Below are 16,045 nucleotides of genomic sequence, written 5' to 3' on the forward strand. Positions count from 1 at the left end.
ATGGAAAGTCATTATCATTTGTCAATGAAATATATTTAGCTATTAATGGTGGTTTAGGGGATAATTTACAATTAATAAATAATAATGCTTTCATATACATTTGACACAGAAGGAAAAATTCAGGGATGTTGCTTCTAATGATGATTAATACATGACAGGATTTCAGCAGCATTTTACTAAAATATCATATGGAGCAAATAGAAAACTACTGAAATCCTTTCATTCTAAATTTTTCTGAGCTTCCCTGTCTTATGAGGATTGTGAGACATGACAGAAACCTTATAATCCAGATACTTCTGTTTTCTAATGCAGGGAATTTTGAGGTCTTGATTTGGAGGACGGGTATCACTGATCCCTTTAAGTGGAATTATTCTTTGAATTGACAGCTCCATCATGAATGAAATAATTCTTAAGTTGCATGATCAATATTCAAATCCACGAGCAAAGAACTAAAAGTTAGGTTTGAAGGTGCAATTTTTCTAGAAATCTCATTGAGTAGACCAAGATAATTTAAGGCTATGTGTATAGAAGACAAGGGCAGGGTACAGCAGGAAGGGGGTGAGAGTCCAGAGGGCTGGGATGGAGTTTTTGAGAAAGAATGCTAGTGCGTATACCAAAATCTTTAAGTCTGAGAAACTCATAATGTTTGCCTGCAAGTGGAGACCAAACTCCACATGTGAAATGAATCGGGGTATGTATTTTGGGAATCGGTGAGGGAATTCAGAAATTCTAAACACCATGGGATAATTAATATAGGAACTTAATGGTTTTCATGATCATATCTACAAGATATTTGTATTCTCATTTTTTAATTAGCAATAGCCATAGCATTCGTTTAACTCTAGGAGATGAGAGTCCTTCCCCTATTTCTTTCAGACCCCACTGAATGTTTCTGTTAGGTGGCATGGGAGTTACTCCCAGGCTAAGTTTTGAGTATTCATGACAGGTAGGTGTGTAAGTTGTGGGTTTTCATGGCTTTCTTATATGTCCTCAGCATTGCTTGCTCAGTTCTTGGACTGTCTGAGTGAAAAACCAGAGGAAGACAAGATTGATGGCCAAACTATTGACAATGCACCTGCTAGTGATTAGGGTATTGTTATTTCTATTAAAATTACATCTCTATTGTCAGAATGTGGGCAGAATATGGGGAAATCCTTCCCTCATTTACCAAGTTAGTTGTTGTAATGTGCTTAGGATTGTGAACACAGGCAATGGGGATGAGTAAGAACACAGCTCTAGCTGGCCCGCAGCCGAGGAGCAGAGGCCTCGGGCCCCACCCTCTCCACCGCCGCTGAACGCTCGGCCATGCGGGCTGAGATTGTGGAGCTACCCGAGATCGAGGTGGAGACCGTGGAGACCACGGTGGTGGGCGAGGAGGAGGAGGATGACGAGGACGGTGGCCGCCTCCACCACCATGCCCGCCACCACTGCCGCCGACGATCGCAGATCGCACTGCAGCCGCTCATCACCTACCACCCGACCACCAGGTGATGACCCGAGTGCAGAGGCGCAAGGAGGTGGTGCGCGCCGAGGACGGCTTCCAGGACCAGATGCTCACCCCCGAGCCCGCGCCGGCGACTCCATCGGGCAGATGCTAGTCACGGGCCAGAACTGCGGAAACCTGAGCGGCGGGGCCCGGGAGGCGAGCGGCAGCGGCGCCCACCTAACCAAAAAGTTGGAGCAAAAGTAGGGGCAGATCAAGACCCTGGAGGGCGAGTTCTCTGTCACCATGTGGTCCTCAGATGGAAAAAAAATAAGATACTGACCCTGAGACAGTGGTTGAAGAACAGAGAATTGAAAAGAACTTGCCTCTTGATTATTGAGAGTACATGACCAGAAAGAAACTTTCTACTAGAAAAAGGATACCTGGCATTGACCTCTCAGATGTCAAACAACTGGCAGAAGTTGCTAGAATGAAGCCAAGAAAAATTAAAGAAGATCATGTTCCAAGAAAAAATAGCTTGGAGACCTCAGGAAACACTTTTCACTGGACTTCCATTTGCACACACGTGTGCAAATCCATATTAGATGCAGGTCCTGTGTGTGCCCCTTTGATGTTTGTAAGAAGAAGTTTGCTCAGTCAACTAATATGAAATTTCACATTTTAACATATACTAAGGCCAAGAACAACCAGTGAAAAGAAGAGAGAAGGCTCTTCGGGCCCTCAAGAAGCATCTTCTAGGAGTGTGGTTGAGAATAAATATGCCTCTCCTTTGTATATTGTTTCTAGGAGAGAATTTTTTAAGTGACTCCTATACTCCTAAGGGACATGTTTTGATAAGGTCATAAAAATAAAAAAAAACTTTGATAAGATGACGTTGCTGATATGCTCTATCTGGCTCTGTAATTTGTTTCAAAAACTTGGTGTTTTTGTAAATTGTGGTCCCAGCAGGAGGACAATTCATGAACTTCACATCAAAAAACAAGTCAGTTCTTAATACAACAGTGCTAAAAATGGGACTTCTTTTCACATTTTTATAAATATGAAGCTTACAATTTTTTATTTTTGTGTTTTCAAGTCTGCATATTATACGTTTTTGGGGGATATGTTTAGTAATGGTATGTGTGATTTTTCTGGAGGTTGATAACTTTGCTTGCAGTAGATTTTCTTTAAAAGAATGAGCAGCTACATGCATACATCAAAAGTATTTTCCTGTAAAAAAATGTTATAGGTTTTGTTTGCTATATTAATTTTGGTTGTATTCTTTGATGTTAACACATTTTGTAGAATTGTACTGTATAGCTGAATTGAATCATGTAGTATCAAATATAAGACATGATTTTAATGCTGTTAATATAAACCCATTTTAGTCACCTTTTTTTTTCTGAAGAATACTGCCAGATGCTGACATTCAGTGTAATTTCTTTGCCTGTTCAGTTACAGAAAGTGGTATTTAGTTGTAGAATGTACTGTACCTTTTAACACCTGATGTGTACATCCCATGTAAGAGATAAAATAATAAAATAGCAAACCTAAAGAAAGAATATGGCAGAAAAAGATCTGTAAACACTGTCTTACTTTTTTTTTGCCCAGAATAATTATATAAATCTTGAGCCTCCCAGAAATTGGAAGCTAAATAAAACAACTCAAGTTTCCTTTAAAAAAAAAAAAAGAACAACTCTACAATCCCATATAAATGTAGATGTTTCAACAGATGAGTTCAATTAATCCGTTGGTACAGATGCTAGGTGGTCAGGGAGTAGAATGAGGCAATGAGAAATAATTAATATTATCTTTTATTAAAATACATTTGCATATTTTGAAAAGATGTTTAACACTATCACCTTGTCCCAAATATCCCACTATCTCTCTTTGTAAATCACTTTGGTACAATTTTGATAAGTGGAAGCAAAGGATAGGGAGTATTGTTTCCTTTATTTAGGCTGTGCTTACTGGAGAAAGAATATAGTTATTGAGTAAAATTTTAGGGCATATGGCAATTATTGAAGTACGGGAGACACCAAAACCAATAAAGCAGCTAATTTTATCCTTCACCAGTGTCAAAGTAACTCATAACAAACTCTGAAATCTGTTCTGTATCTACTTGTTGATGTGTACTTCTAAAATCATTGCTTTGTCTTTCTTTTCTTTGTATATATGTTATATTTAACAATAAAAAACATTAAATAAAAAAAGAACAAGGTCAAAAGAGAGCCCAGCACACACAGCTCAGAGCTGTCTCAGACCCAGACATTTGGAGATGCAGAAATGAGCCACCCCAGAGAAAGCCACTTGAACCCAGAAGCCAGGAGAGAAACCCAGCAGACATCCTGTGTGCCTTTGCAAATGAGTAAATTTGTAACTAAAAAAAATCCCCTTTATAAGCCACTCTATCTCCGCTGTATTGCATTCTAGCAGCATTAGTAAACTAAAATAGAACTTTATTCCTTAAACTCATTGGATCTTTCAAAATTCGTAACAGTTTGTTAAACCTTTTCATAGACGAAGTCATTGAGGGGACACAGTCATGTTTAAAAAGTGGCAGATCATGATTATTGCATCTCTTGTGGAGTATCTGTAGATTTACTTGAAATTGGAAAATACAGATTTGGTTATAAGTTACAGAGCACAAATTTTATAATCACCATATGAAAATCATAATTACCAGCTTGTTGGGAAATTCTAAGACTACATCACACCATACCCCATGTGATGTTTCTTTAAAATGAAGTTTCATATATTCAAAGTGTGTGTGTCTCTGTAAGTGTATCTGAAAGATGGATGCCAAGTCAGCACTGAGAATGATATGACTAGAATCACAAATAGCATGGTTTTTCTATACAAGCAGCAGCTCCATTCTGTAGTGTTGGCATCTCAACCATCCTACTCTAGAGACATTAGTAAGGATGGGCCTGCCTGAGTGTCCATCATGGACATTCTGATGTCCATCATGTTTTAGGAATCAGTGACCTTCAGAGACGTAGCTCTAGACTTCACCAGGTAGAGTAGGCTTTTCTGGATACATTCCAGAGAACGCTGTTCAGAAATGTCATAGTGGGAAACATCAAGAGTCTGGTATCTATGCATGAGCCTTGTCAATCATTATATATTATTTGTTTGTGCCTATCATTTATTCAACAAGTATCTAGAACAATACTGTTCTAGTCTAAGCTCTGCCCAGCAAGAAGGAGCTACCTTTCAGGAGGGGGTGTGAACTCAGGTATAATTTTCACATTATCACTTTTCCTTTCTCAATATTGCAAACAACATGAAAAATGGTCCTCAAAGCCTCCCTTTTCCTAAAAATAAGAATGCAGCCATAGCTCCTGGATCTCCCTTTCAGGGATGTTATTTTGCAAAGCAAACAAAAAGGGGGCTTCATGGCTTCCTCTGAAGCCCCTGTCCATCTGCCAGAAAAGAAACTGGGCCACCTTCTCTGCTGGACCCCTCTCTGCACTGGCCCACACAAGCACTGCTGAAGAAGCCCACGCAGGCTGTGCTGGTTTGAAAGGATGTATGTCCCCTAGAAAAACCAGGTTTTAATCAAAGTCTCATTTTGTAAAGGCAGAATAATCCCTGTTCAATACTGTATGTTTGAACCTGTAATTAGATCATCTCTGTGGTGGTTTGAAAGGAAGTATGCCCCCTAAGAAAAGCCATGTTTTAATATAAATCCCATTTCATAAAGGTAGAATAATTGCTATTCAATGCTGTGTGTTTGAAACTGTAATGAGATCATCTCCCTGGTTGATGTGATTTAGTTAAGAATGGTTGTTAAACTGGATTAGGGGATGACATGTCTCCATCCATTTGAGTGGGTCTTGATTAGTTTCTGAAGTCCTATAAAAGAGGAAACATTTTGGAGAATGAGAGATTCAGAGAGATTCAGAGAGAGCAACACTATGAAGCAGAGGGTCCACCAGCCAGCCACCTCTGGAGATGAAGAAAGAAAATGCCTCCCGGGGAGCTTCATGAAACCGGAAGCCAGGAGAGAAAGCTAGTAGATGACACCATATTCACCATATGTCCTTCCAGCCAAGAGAGAAGCCCTGACTGTGTTCGCCATGTGCCTTCTCACTTGAGAGAGAAACCCTGAACTTCATTGGCCTTCTTGAACCAAGGTATCTTTCCCTGGATGCCTTAGATTGGACATTTCTATAGACTTGTTTTAATTGGGACATTTTCTCAGCCTTAGAACTGTAAACTAGCAACTTATTAAATTCTCCTTTTTAAAAGCCATTCCACTTCTGGTATATTGCATTCCAGCAGCTAGCAAACTAGAACAATCTCCCTGGAGATGTGATTTATCAAGAGTGGTAGTTAAACTGGATTAAGTGATGACATGTCTCCACCCATTCTGGTGGGTCTTGATTAGTCTCTGAAGTCCTATATAAGAGGAAACATTTTGGAGAATGAGAGCGATTCAGAGAGACCAGAGAATGCTGCAGCACCATGAAGCAGAGAGTCCATCAGCCAGACCTTTGGAGATAAAAAAGGAAAATGCCTCCCGGGAAGCTTCATGAAATAGGAAACCAGGAGAAGAAGCCAGCAGATGATGCCGTGTTCACCATGTGCCCTTCCAGATGAGAAAGAAACCCTGAACTTCATCAGCCTTCTTGAACCAAGGTATCTTTCCCTGGATGCCTTAAATTGGACATTTCTATAGACTTGCTTTAATTGGGACATTTTCTGGCCTTAGAACTGTAAACTAGCAACTTATTAAATTCCCCTTTTTAAAAGCCATTCCATTTCTGATATATCGCATTCTGGCAGCCAGCAAACTACAACAGATTTTGGTACCAGAGAGTGGGGTGCTGCTGCAGTTTGCAAATACCAGATATGTTGGAACAGTTTTTTGGATGGCTAAGGGGAAGATTTTGGAGGAACTGCTAAGAGAATGATGGAGAATTCCTGGAGTGCTTGAAGAGACTGTTGGTATAAACAGAACCACTGCCAACTTGGACACAGGTGGACACAAAAGAGAAAAAATCAGAGTTTGCAGAATGAGAACCATGGAAGCTCGGGTCTGAAGCCAAGAAACCTCAGCCAGGAGAGTGGACCCACCCATATATATGGAGAGGGTGAGTTTACCCTGAAGGGCGAGGATGAGTTTCCCAACTCATTGCAATGGAAGAGTCGTGCAGCCTCAGGCCTTGGAGAAGGTACAGCATGCTCCTTGGGGGACTGGGGAAAGCCTGGCTGCCACCACATGGAGGGGTTGAGCATGTGCCCTGGAAATGACAGAGAGCCCAGGGGTGGCCCTGATGCCTGGAGAGAGTGGAGTCTAGAGGTGGTCTCCTCAATGTTCCCCGAGGTTGATTTGGAAAGAGGCGGGCCACTGCATAGGCCTTGGAAAGGGTGGGGCTGACACTTACTAAAGCCGAAGGATGAATGACTTTCACACTTTGAAATCCAATGGTGTTTGCCCTTCAGGTTTTACATCTGTATTCTACCAATTTCTCCCTATGGAAATGAAAAACTGTATCCTGTGAATGTCCTCCTTTGCATATTGGCACCAATTTGTTTTGAGATTCACAGGTCTGCAGCCAGAAGAGAATTTTTTGCACCTTAATATTGTTTAAGGTGATGTGTGTAGTTGCCAAGTTGACAAGGGGTGGACATGTAGTAGTTAGATTCAGTTGTCAACTTGGCCAGGTGAAGGTACCTAGTTCTGTTGCTGTGGACATGAGCCAATGGTTTATGAACCTCATCTGTTGCTGATTACATCTGCAGTCGGCTAGGAGGCATGCCTGCTGCAATGAATGATGTTTGACTTAATAGGCTGGTGCTTAAATGAGAGAACGCAATGTAGCACAGCCCAAGCAGCTTGGCATACCTCATCTCAGCACTTGCAGCTCAGCCCAGGCCTTTGGAGATGCAGAAAGGAATAACCCTGGGGAAAGTTGTTGGAACCCAGAGGCCTGGAGAGAAAGCCAGCAGAGATTACCCTGAGCCTTCCCACGTAAGAAAGAATCTCAGATGAAAGTTAGCTGCCTTTCCTCTGAAGAACTAATGAAATAAATCCCCTTTTATTAAAAGCCAATCCATCTCTGGTGTGTTGCATTCCGGCAGCTAGCAAACCACAACACAGGCCAATTCCATGCTGGCCAAGAGCACAGCAGCCAAGTCGATGCATCAAATTCATGACAGCTGAGCCCACACAGGCTAAACACAGACCATAAAATACAGTCCCACTGAGCATACTATGGTCAAATCCTTGCCAGCTGAGCCCATGCCAGAAAAGACCAAACAGCTTTTAGCTGTTCTTTGTCAACCCTAAATAATACTCTGCTTAAGTGAAGTTATGTTACTTAAAAACAAATACCCTCGGTAGGTCCAGTTCACCCTGCTCCAAAGAACAGCTAGAGGAGGGACAGGATGGTGTCAGGGACAGCGATTCCAGGGTATAGGTGACCTGGAAGGATCTTCTACACCACATAGGGGAGACCTGGTTGCAAAAGCTGAAGAATTGAGACGCAGAGAACCAAAGACTGACCAACTAATTCAAGCAGTCTAGCGTGTCCGTTTCCAAACAGAGGCCTGAAGCCCTCAGGAGTGCACAGACAGGGACAAGGGGATAAGGAAGTAGGCCGAGTCACGCACTAAGCTCAGGTGCACGCAGGTGCACCCAGTCGCTGCGTCCCGCAACCCACGACTCCCCCACATTCCAGGCCCTTGAACCCCATCACGTGCCCCCCCACCGCACTCCAAAATGCCCCTGCCCTGACCCCCTCCCAATTGTGCATCCCACTTCCTGATGCCACACACCAGCCCGGCGAGGCCGCATGCCTGCCTAGCCCTATTCACCTCTCCCTCACAAGTGCACAGTTCCTCTCCACCCCTCACGAGACACTGCACCCAGACCCACGGGCACCCCCCTCCCTGAAGGCTGTTGCCTACATATCCAGACCCTGGGTACTCACCTTCACACCTGAGAACCTGCCGCCAACCCATACAGTCCAACAACCCCGCCCCGCCCCGCCCCCACCCCAGCCCTGCGCATGTGTACATTAGCGTACTTAAATGCGCGTGCGGTACCCAAGCCGTGCTCCCCAGCTCTGGGCAAGCGCAGATCTGCACATCCCAGCCGTTCTGCCCCCAGCCCAGTGGCGCACTACCCCAGCCCTCCGTCCCTGAGCTCTGCGCTTGTCCACACCAGGGTCCCACCCCACAGATGGGAGTAGGCTCCCATGGCGCTCATGGATAGGAACGTTATTTATAGTCAAGATGTCAATTCTGCCCAAATTGATCAGCAGGTTCAATGCCATACAAATCAAAATTCCAACAACCAACTTTGAAGACTTGGAAAAGCTAATTCCCAAATTCATCTGGAAGATAAAGACACCCCGAATAGCTAAAAGCACCCTAAAAAAGGAGAACGAAGTGGGAGGATTAACACTGTCTGACTTTGAAACCTATTATAAAGCCACAGTGTTCAAAACAGCCTGGTACTGGCACAAAGATGGAAGCATTGGCCAATGGGATCGAATTGAGAGTGCAGAAATAGACCACAAAATCTATGGCCAACTGATTTTTTTTGTCAACTGATTTTTGACAAGGCCCCCAAATCCTCAGAACTGGGACAAAATAGTCTTTTCAATAACTGGGCATGGGAGAACTGCATATCAATAGCCAAAAGAATGAAAGAAGACCCTTACCTTTCACACTATACAAAAATTAAGTGGATCAAACACCTAAATATAAGAACTAGCACCATAAAGCTTCTGGAAGAAAATGTAGGAAAACATCTTCAAGACCTAGTAATAGGAGATATCTTCCTAAACTTTAAATCCAAAGCACAAGTTAACAAAAGAAAAAAATAAATTGGTACTCCTCAAAATCAAATGCTTCTGCACCTCAAAAGACTGTCAAAAAAGTGAGGAGGCAGCCAACTCAATGGGAGAAAATATTTGGAAATCACACATCGGACAAAGGTTTAATATCCTGTAAATATAAAGAAATCATACAACTCAACAACAACAACAAAAAACAAACAACCCTATTATAAAATGGACTAAAAGATATGAATAGGGATTTTTCTGAAGAGCAAATACAGATGGTTCAAAAGCACATGAAGATATGTTTGTTCTTTTTGTAATGTTTGATAAAGTTCCCCTGTGAAGTCGAATGGTCATAGGGTCTTCTTTGTAGGAAGATGTGATGACTGATTCAGACTCTTTACTTGTGATTGGTTTGTTGTGATCTTCTGTTTCATGTTGAGTCAGTGTAGCTTGTTTATGAGTTTCCAGGAAGTTGTCTATTTTGCTGATATATAGTTGTTCATAGTAACTTCTTGTGATTTTTAAATTTTATTTTATTACTTCAGGGTCTAACTAAAAAGAAATTTAAAAAATATAAAAATGGCTGCTATTAAACAAACAGGAAACTATAAATGCTGGAGAGGATGTGGAGAAATTGAGATACTTATTGCTGGTAGGAATGTATAATGGTACAACTGCTATGGATTACAGTTTGGTGGTTTCTTAGGAAACTAAATATCCAGTTGCCCTATGACCCAGCAATAGCACTACTTGAAAAGCAGTGACACAAACAGACATTTGCACACTGATGTTCATAGCAGCATTATTCACAATCACCAAAAGATGGAAACAAGCCAAATGCCCATCATAGGACGTGTGAATTAATAAAATGTGGTATATACTTACAATGGAATACTATGCAGCAGTAAGTCAAAATGATGTCCCGAAGCACACGACAAAATGGATGAGCCTTAAGGACATAATGCTGAGTGAAATAAGCCAGATACAAAAGGATAGATACTGTGTGACTCCACTTTTATGACCATAGTAAAGATAAAAATCAGTCTTATAATATAGAATACAGAGGACTTACTGATACATAGAAGCTGAAGATTTGTGAACGGTTAGCTAATAAGGTTGAACTCAAATGTAAGGGAATAGATAGAAGTGAAGACAGTTCTCTAGTGGGTCTATAAGTAATGTTACTATATTGAAGGTGAACAAGATTGAAAGGGGTTGTATAGACTTATGTGTCCCACTGATCAACACTAGAGAATCAGTTCTTGCAAGAACTACTTCAAAGGTATGATTCTTGTACAAAGAGTGTTTAAGTCCACGGTACAGGGGAAAAAACTTCTATTGCATGCTATGAGCTATGTTTAACAGGAAAACATCAGCTGTCCCACAGCAACAGCAGAGGTAAATAATGGGGGAAGGGACATCAGTTAAGGGGAGGTTTAGATTTCCTATTTGGTAAGGTTGTGTTTGTTGGTTATCTTTCTCTTGGGAACAATGAAGTTATCTAAAACTAAGAGTGTTGATGGACTGTGGACTTTGGGCATTATACATAATGCCTAATGAGTGCGGGTGGCTGAAGGATGCCCTGACTGAGAAATAGATTGGTGAACCATGGTAGATACATATGATCAAATATTGTGCTGCTACAATAAGGAATGAAGTTGTGAGGCATGCAACGATGTGAATGAACATGTGACACTTGATGAGCAAAAAAATGAGAGAACAATTGTTGTATGATCTCCTTTAAAAAATGCTTATAAGAAAATAGCAGCTTAGATTGTAAGCTCTTACAGCAGACACTTTTAGTCTGGAGTGGTATATATTATTCTTGGATTTTGAGAGGCTGTTTATATACCTATAACCTGGCATTTAGAGATAAGAATGAAGCCAATCAGGTTGGGATCAAAGTAATTAAGAACACAGGGATAAGGAAGACATTGTCTGTATTTTATTACTGCACCTACTCCTTTAGACCAAAGAGTCAAAGGTTTATTTTGTATGGAACCTAAATTTTCTGTAGCACGTAATCTAACTCAACCTGTTGGATAGCTCATTTGAACAACTGAAACACAGGGAGCCCAGAATAACAACAGGGGCCTTTAATTCTGTATAGCTTAATGTAATGCCTAGATACATCCTAGAATATATTAAGCAGATAATCAAAAAGTATCAGCAAAAAATAAAATTAATTAATTAACTAATTAATTCATTTTAAAAATGAAAAAAATAAAACAACAATAAAAAAGTATTGGCAAAGTCCCTTGAGGGATGGGAATAAAAGTAATGAACAGTTAGTTCTCCCCTGCTATGCCAGAGACCCAGGTTCAATTCCCGGTGCCTGCCCATGCAAAAAAATAAGTAAATAAAAAATAAAAGTTAACAAAAAATAATGAACTATTAAACTTTACCACCAGGGAAACACGTGATACTGTGTCAGACACTAGGAACACACAAATCAATAGATCAAGCTCTTTATTTTGAGGTTCACGCTTGTGAATCTTATGTATATAGTGGAGAAGCTTAGCCTACCTATAGGCATGCCTGAGAGTTACTACTGGAGAACCTCTTGTTGCTAAGCTGTGGCCTCTCTCTCTCTAAGTCCGACTCTGTAAGTGAAATCATTGCCCTCTCCCCTACATGGGACATGGTATACAGAGATGAAGGTCTCCTTGGCAGCATGGGAGATGACTCCCAGGGATGAGTCTGGCCCCAGCAGCACGGGATCAACCATTCCATCCTGACCAAAAAGGGGAAAAGAAGTGTAAATAATCAAGTATCAGTAGCTGGGAGAGTACAAATAGAGGCTACTCTGGAGGTCACTCTTATGCAAGCTTCAGTTAGACATTGCTACCTATCATAACTTGCCAAACGCTAACCAGAACCACTCCAACCAATCCTAAAGAACACCTAGGGCAATATATAAGATTCTACAAAAGTTCCATGCATTAGGATGACTTTCCAGAAACCTACAACCTCCAGATGATCCCCTGGACCAGATAAGTCCTGAAGCCTAGAGGGCCCAGCCTTTCCAGAACATCAGCTAGTTCCACCCCCCTATCCTTATTATTGACAGCCCCTTCCAACATGAAAAAGTTAGAATGGTCATAGCTCAAATATCCCTAAAAAGTGGGCTAGAAAGATCAAAGGTGATAGTGAAGTTATACAGAGAAGGTAGAGTTTAACAAATGAATATGATTGCTGAATCATTAAATTGATATTTCCTTTAGTCTCTGGTATCTCAGAACAGCTAGAAGTAAAAATCTAAAATTGTGGAATTGTAACCCATACTAAACTCTGAAATCTGTTCTACAAGTAATTGTTGTGCTGTGCTTTGAAATTTATTACTTTTTTGTATATATGTTATTTTTCACAAAAAAAGAAAAAAAAGTCTATTGTGATGATAAAAAATATCTATTTCTTCCAGCCTCTTATGTTCTGGAGCAGCTAGAAGGAAAAATCTGAGATAATGGTATAGTAGCCCATGACAAACTCAGGGATCTATCCTGTAACTATGTGTTGAAGAGTGTTTTGAAAGCTATTTCTTTTTTCTTTCTTTGCTTTGTATGTATGTTACATTATACAATTTAAAAAGTGAAAAAATGGGATGGTATATGGAAAAATAAAATTAAAGCAAACTAAGATCTATAATTTACAGTAACATTGTAATATTCTTTTATTAAGTGTAAGAAAGGCAATATATCGAAACTAAATGTTGGGATAAAAATGAATACGTAACAGGGAGGAAAAGGGTAAAAAATTGGTTAGGCTGAATTACTAGTGGTCAATGAGAGGAAGAGGCAAAGGGTATGGGATGGGATGCATGAGTTTTTTCTTTTTGTTTATTTTTCTGGAGTGAAAAATCATGTTTTTAAAATGATTGTGGTGATCTGTCCTGTAAGTACTTGTTGAACAGTACTTTGAAAACTATTGCTTTTTTATTTCTTTGTATATATGTTATACTATGCAATAAAAAAATTTTTTTTAAGTATTATGGTGATATTTTAAGTCACTGATTGGATACTATATATGGATAGTATATGTGTGAAGCTTTCTCAATAAAAAATTTTTTTAAAAATCCAGTACTCATTTGCAGTCTCTCTTTGTTCCCCACCCAAGAATTAGGAAACTGAAATAGTATTCATCAGCTTTGTAAAGCACCTCTGTGCCTCTGCCTCATGGATCCTTCCACAGGAAGGCCTGGTATTGTGTGACATTACAGATCCTCCTCATTTGCTCTCAGGAGCTTCACAGTCTAGAAGGAGGAATAAGACAACCACCATATATAGAAGAGAAGCAAAGTGAGAGGGTGCTGAAAACTCCTACCTGTGGAAATCTGGGCTGCATTGAGGAGGTGTCCTCGATACTACTTGTGATGGTTTGGAGTTGAATGGACCCCAGAACAACACGTTCTTAAATCTAATTCATTCCTGTGGGGGCGAATCCATTGTCAATAGGATCTTTTGATGAGGTTACTTCAGTTAAGGTGTGGTCCACCTCATTCAGGTAAGGTCTTACTCCTCTTACTGGAGTATAAATGGAATGAATATGGTGGGGGGAAGAGAAAGAGAGAGAGAGAGAGAGAGAGAGAGGGAGAGACCAGAAGCTGAGATCAACAAAATCCAGAGACAGGAGAGACCAGCAGACACCACCATGTGCCTTTCCAGGATCACAAGCAGCTAGTCTTTTGGAAGAAAGCGTTGCCTCGATGATGTCTTGACTTGGACTTTTTTCAGTCTCAAACCATAAGCTAATAAATTTCCATTGTTTATGCTGAACCATTTCATCATATCAGTTTGGAGCAGGCTAAGAAACTACTCTATTCACAGATAGATAAGTCAGCCTGCTACTGTTTCATGGACGCAGAAGACACGAGACTTCTAAATCAGAGACAAATGATCACAAGCATCATGCACTGGATCCTGCACCCCCAAGTTACACCAAGGCAGGTGAGATGCCTCCTGCAGTGCACTGCCTGGGAAATACTGTGAAGGTAGACATCAGCTGCCTAAAAGCTTCTTACTGCAAAACAGCTCCAAGAAAAAACCCGAGTAAGGAGTGGGAAGGTTTTACATTCTTGGCATGCTCAGCAAGACACATAGGAGCATGAGAGACTCACATGGAAGACTCTGTCCCACCTTTGAGTTGCTTCTTAACAAGAAGAAAATTCTGTTACGTTAGCCCAATGTGATGATGAACATGATCAAACACATGGGCATGGAAAGGTTAAAGGTCATGCTTGGGGCAAGGTAACATATTTTACTAGAAATTAGGGAGCCTGTGAATAAATAGTGTGAGATAAATTAACTTGCACATCAGCTAAGTGCCAGGCACTGTTCAATAGAGACTTCATGGAGCTTATATTCTGGTTGGAAGAGACAGACAGAAAAGAACATTAAGAAATAAATTTTCTAATATATCAGGTATAGAATTTGAAAGGAAAGCATCCCAGACCAAAAATATATAAATAACCAATGAGCAAATTCCCAAGACAGAGTGGGTTCATGGTGATGAGAACAGAAAGGAGGCCAATGGATGTTGTCAGAAATCATTAAGCTTTTCACTTGTCAGCAAAAAGGCTAGCCTGCCACAGTTCCATACATAATCACATATACTGACAAAAAACACCAATGCTCAGAATTAGAGAAATGGGCAGTTTATTACTCACAGTAAACATAGCAGCCCAAGAAGCATGTTGCATCAGCTTCTCACACCTTATTCCCCACAAGTGATGTGATTGTAGCTGTGATGGTTTGAAGCCATATGTACCCCCAGAAAAGATCATGTTCTAAAAGATAATACATTGTAATGGGGGTGGACCTATTTATTGTAAGCAGGATCTTCTGGTGTTTAGGATCTTAACTTAAGTTGAGATGTGGCCCACCTCATTCAGGATGGCTCTTGACCTCTTATAAGAAGATAACAGACAGAGCGAAGACACCAGTCAAAGTCCAGGAGAAGTTGAGAGAGGAAGCCACCGAAGCCAGAAGGTGAAAGCAATGAAACCCAGGAGTGAAGGATCAGCAGACACCACCATGTGCCTTCCCATGTGACAGAGGTGTCCCAGATGCTAGCAGCCTTTCTTCAGAGACAGTATGGTCCTGTTGATGTCTTAACTGGGACATTGTCAGAGTCTTATCTGTAAATTTGTAAACTATTAAATCCCATTGAAAAGCCAACCCATTTTTTGTATATTGCATTTCGTTAGCTTTAGCAAACCAAAACAAATGAAATTTCTGGTCAAAGGCTATAGGCATTTTTAATTTTAATAGATATCATTAAAATATTCTCCACAGAGGTTGTATGAATTTATACACCCATTGACCATATATGAGAACATCTGTTTTTTTCACATCTGAGCCAACACACTGCATTATTAAACTTTATTATCTTTAATAATATGATAAATTGTTATCTCAATATAATTCTAATTTTCACTCTTCTTATTATGTGTGAGATAAAGCACCGTTGCACGTTTTTGTTGTTGGGTTTTAACTTGTGTCTGTTGTTTCGTAGGAACTCTTGATACCTGTGCTGGTTTGAAGCTGTTATGTACTCGTTCTCAAAACCCATCCCTGTGGGGACAGACCTGTTGTTGGATGGAACCGCGGGAGTAGGCTATTTCAGTGGTGATGTGACCCACACAATTCAAGGTAGGTCTTAATCCTTTGTCGAAGTCTCTTAAGAGAGGACTCTTGGAGAGAGAGAGAGAAGCTAAGAGAAAAATGCACCAGGAGAAGGAAGAAGGACCCACAGGAGTTGAGAGAGCCAATTTTGAAACCAGAACCAGAAGAGAAGGACCAGCAGGCATTGCCATGTGCCTTCCCAT

The 16,045-nt window shown here is 40.7% G+C and overlaps 1 long non-coding RNA gene across 1 annotated transcript in view; it reads left to right on the plus strand.

Moving 5' to 3' along the window:
- Positions 1 to 15,841, plus strand: part of LOC143667982 (uncharacterized) — a 55,591-nt gene extending 39,750 nt beyond the window's left edge. Inside the window, exon 3 of the long non-coding RNA XR_013168213.1 lies at positions 15,733 to 15,841. This is a non-coding gene — a long non-coding RNA (uncharacterized LOC143667982). The remainder of the gene's footprint in view (positions 1 to 15,732) is intronic.
- The last annotated feature ends 204 nt before the right edge of the window (positions 15,842 to 16,045 follow it).

Source organism: Tamandua tetradactyla, chromosome 24, assembly GCF_023851605.1.
Source record: "Tamandua tetradactyla isolate mTamTet1 chromosome 24, mTamTet1.pri, whole genome shotgun sequence".
In the NCBI taxonomy this organism is placed as follows: domain Eukaryota; kingdom Metazoa; phylum Chordata; class Mammalia; order Pilosa; family Myrmecophagidae; genus Tamandua; species Tamandua tetradactyla.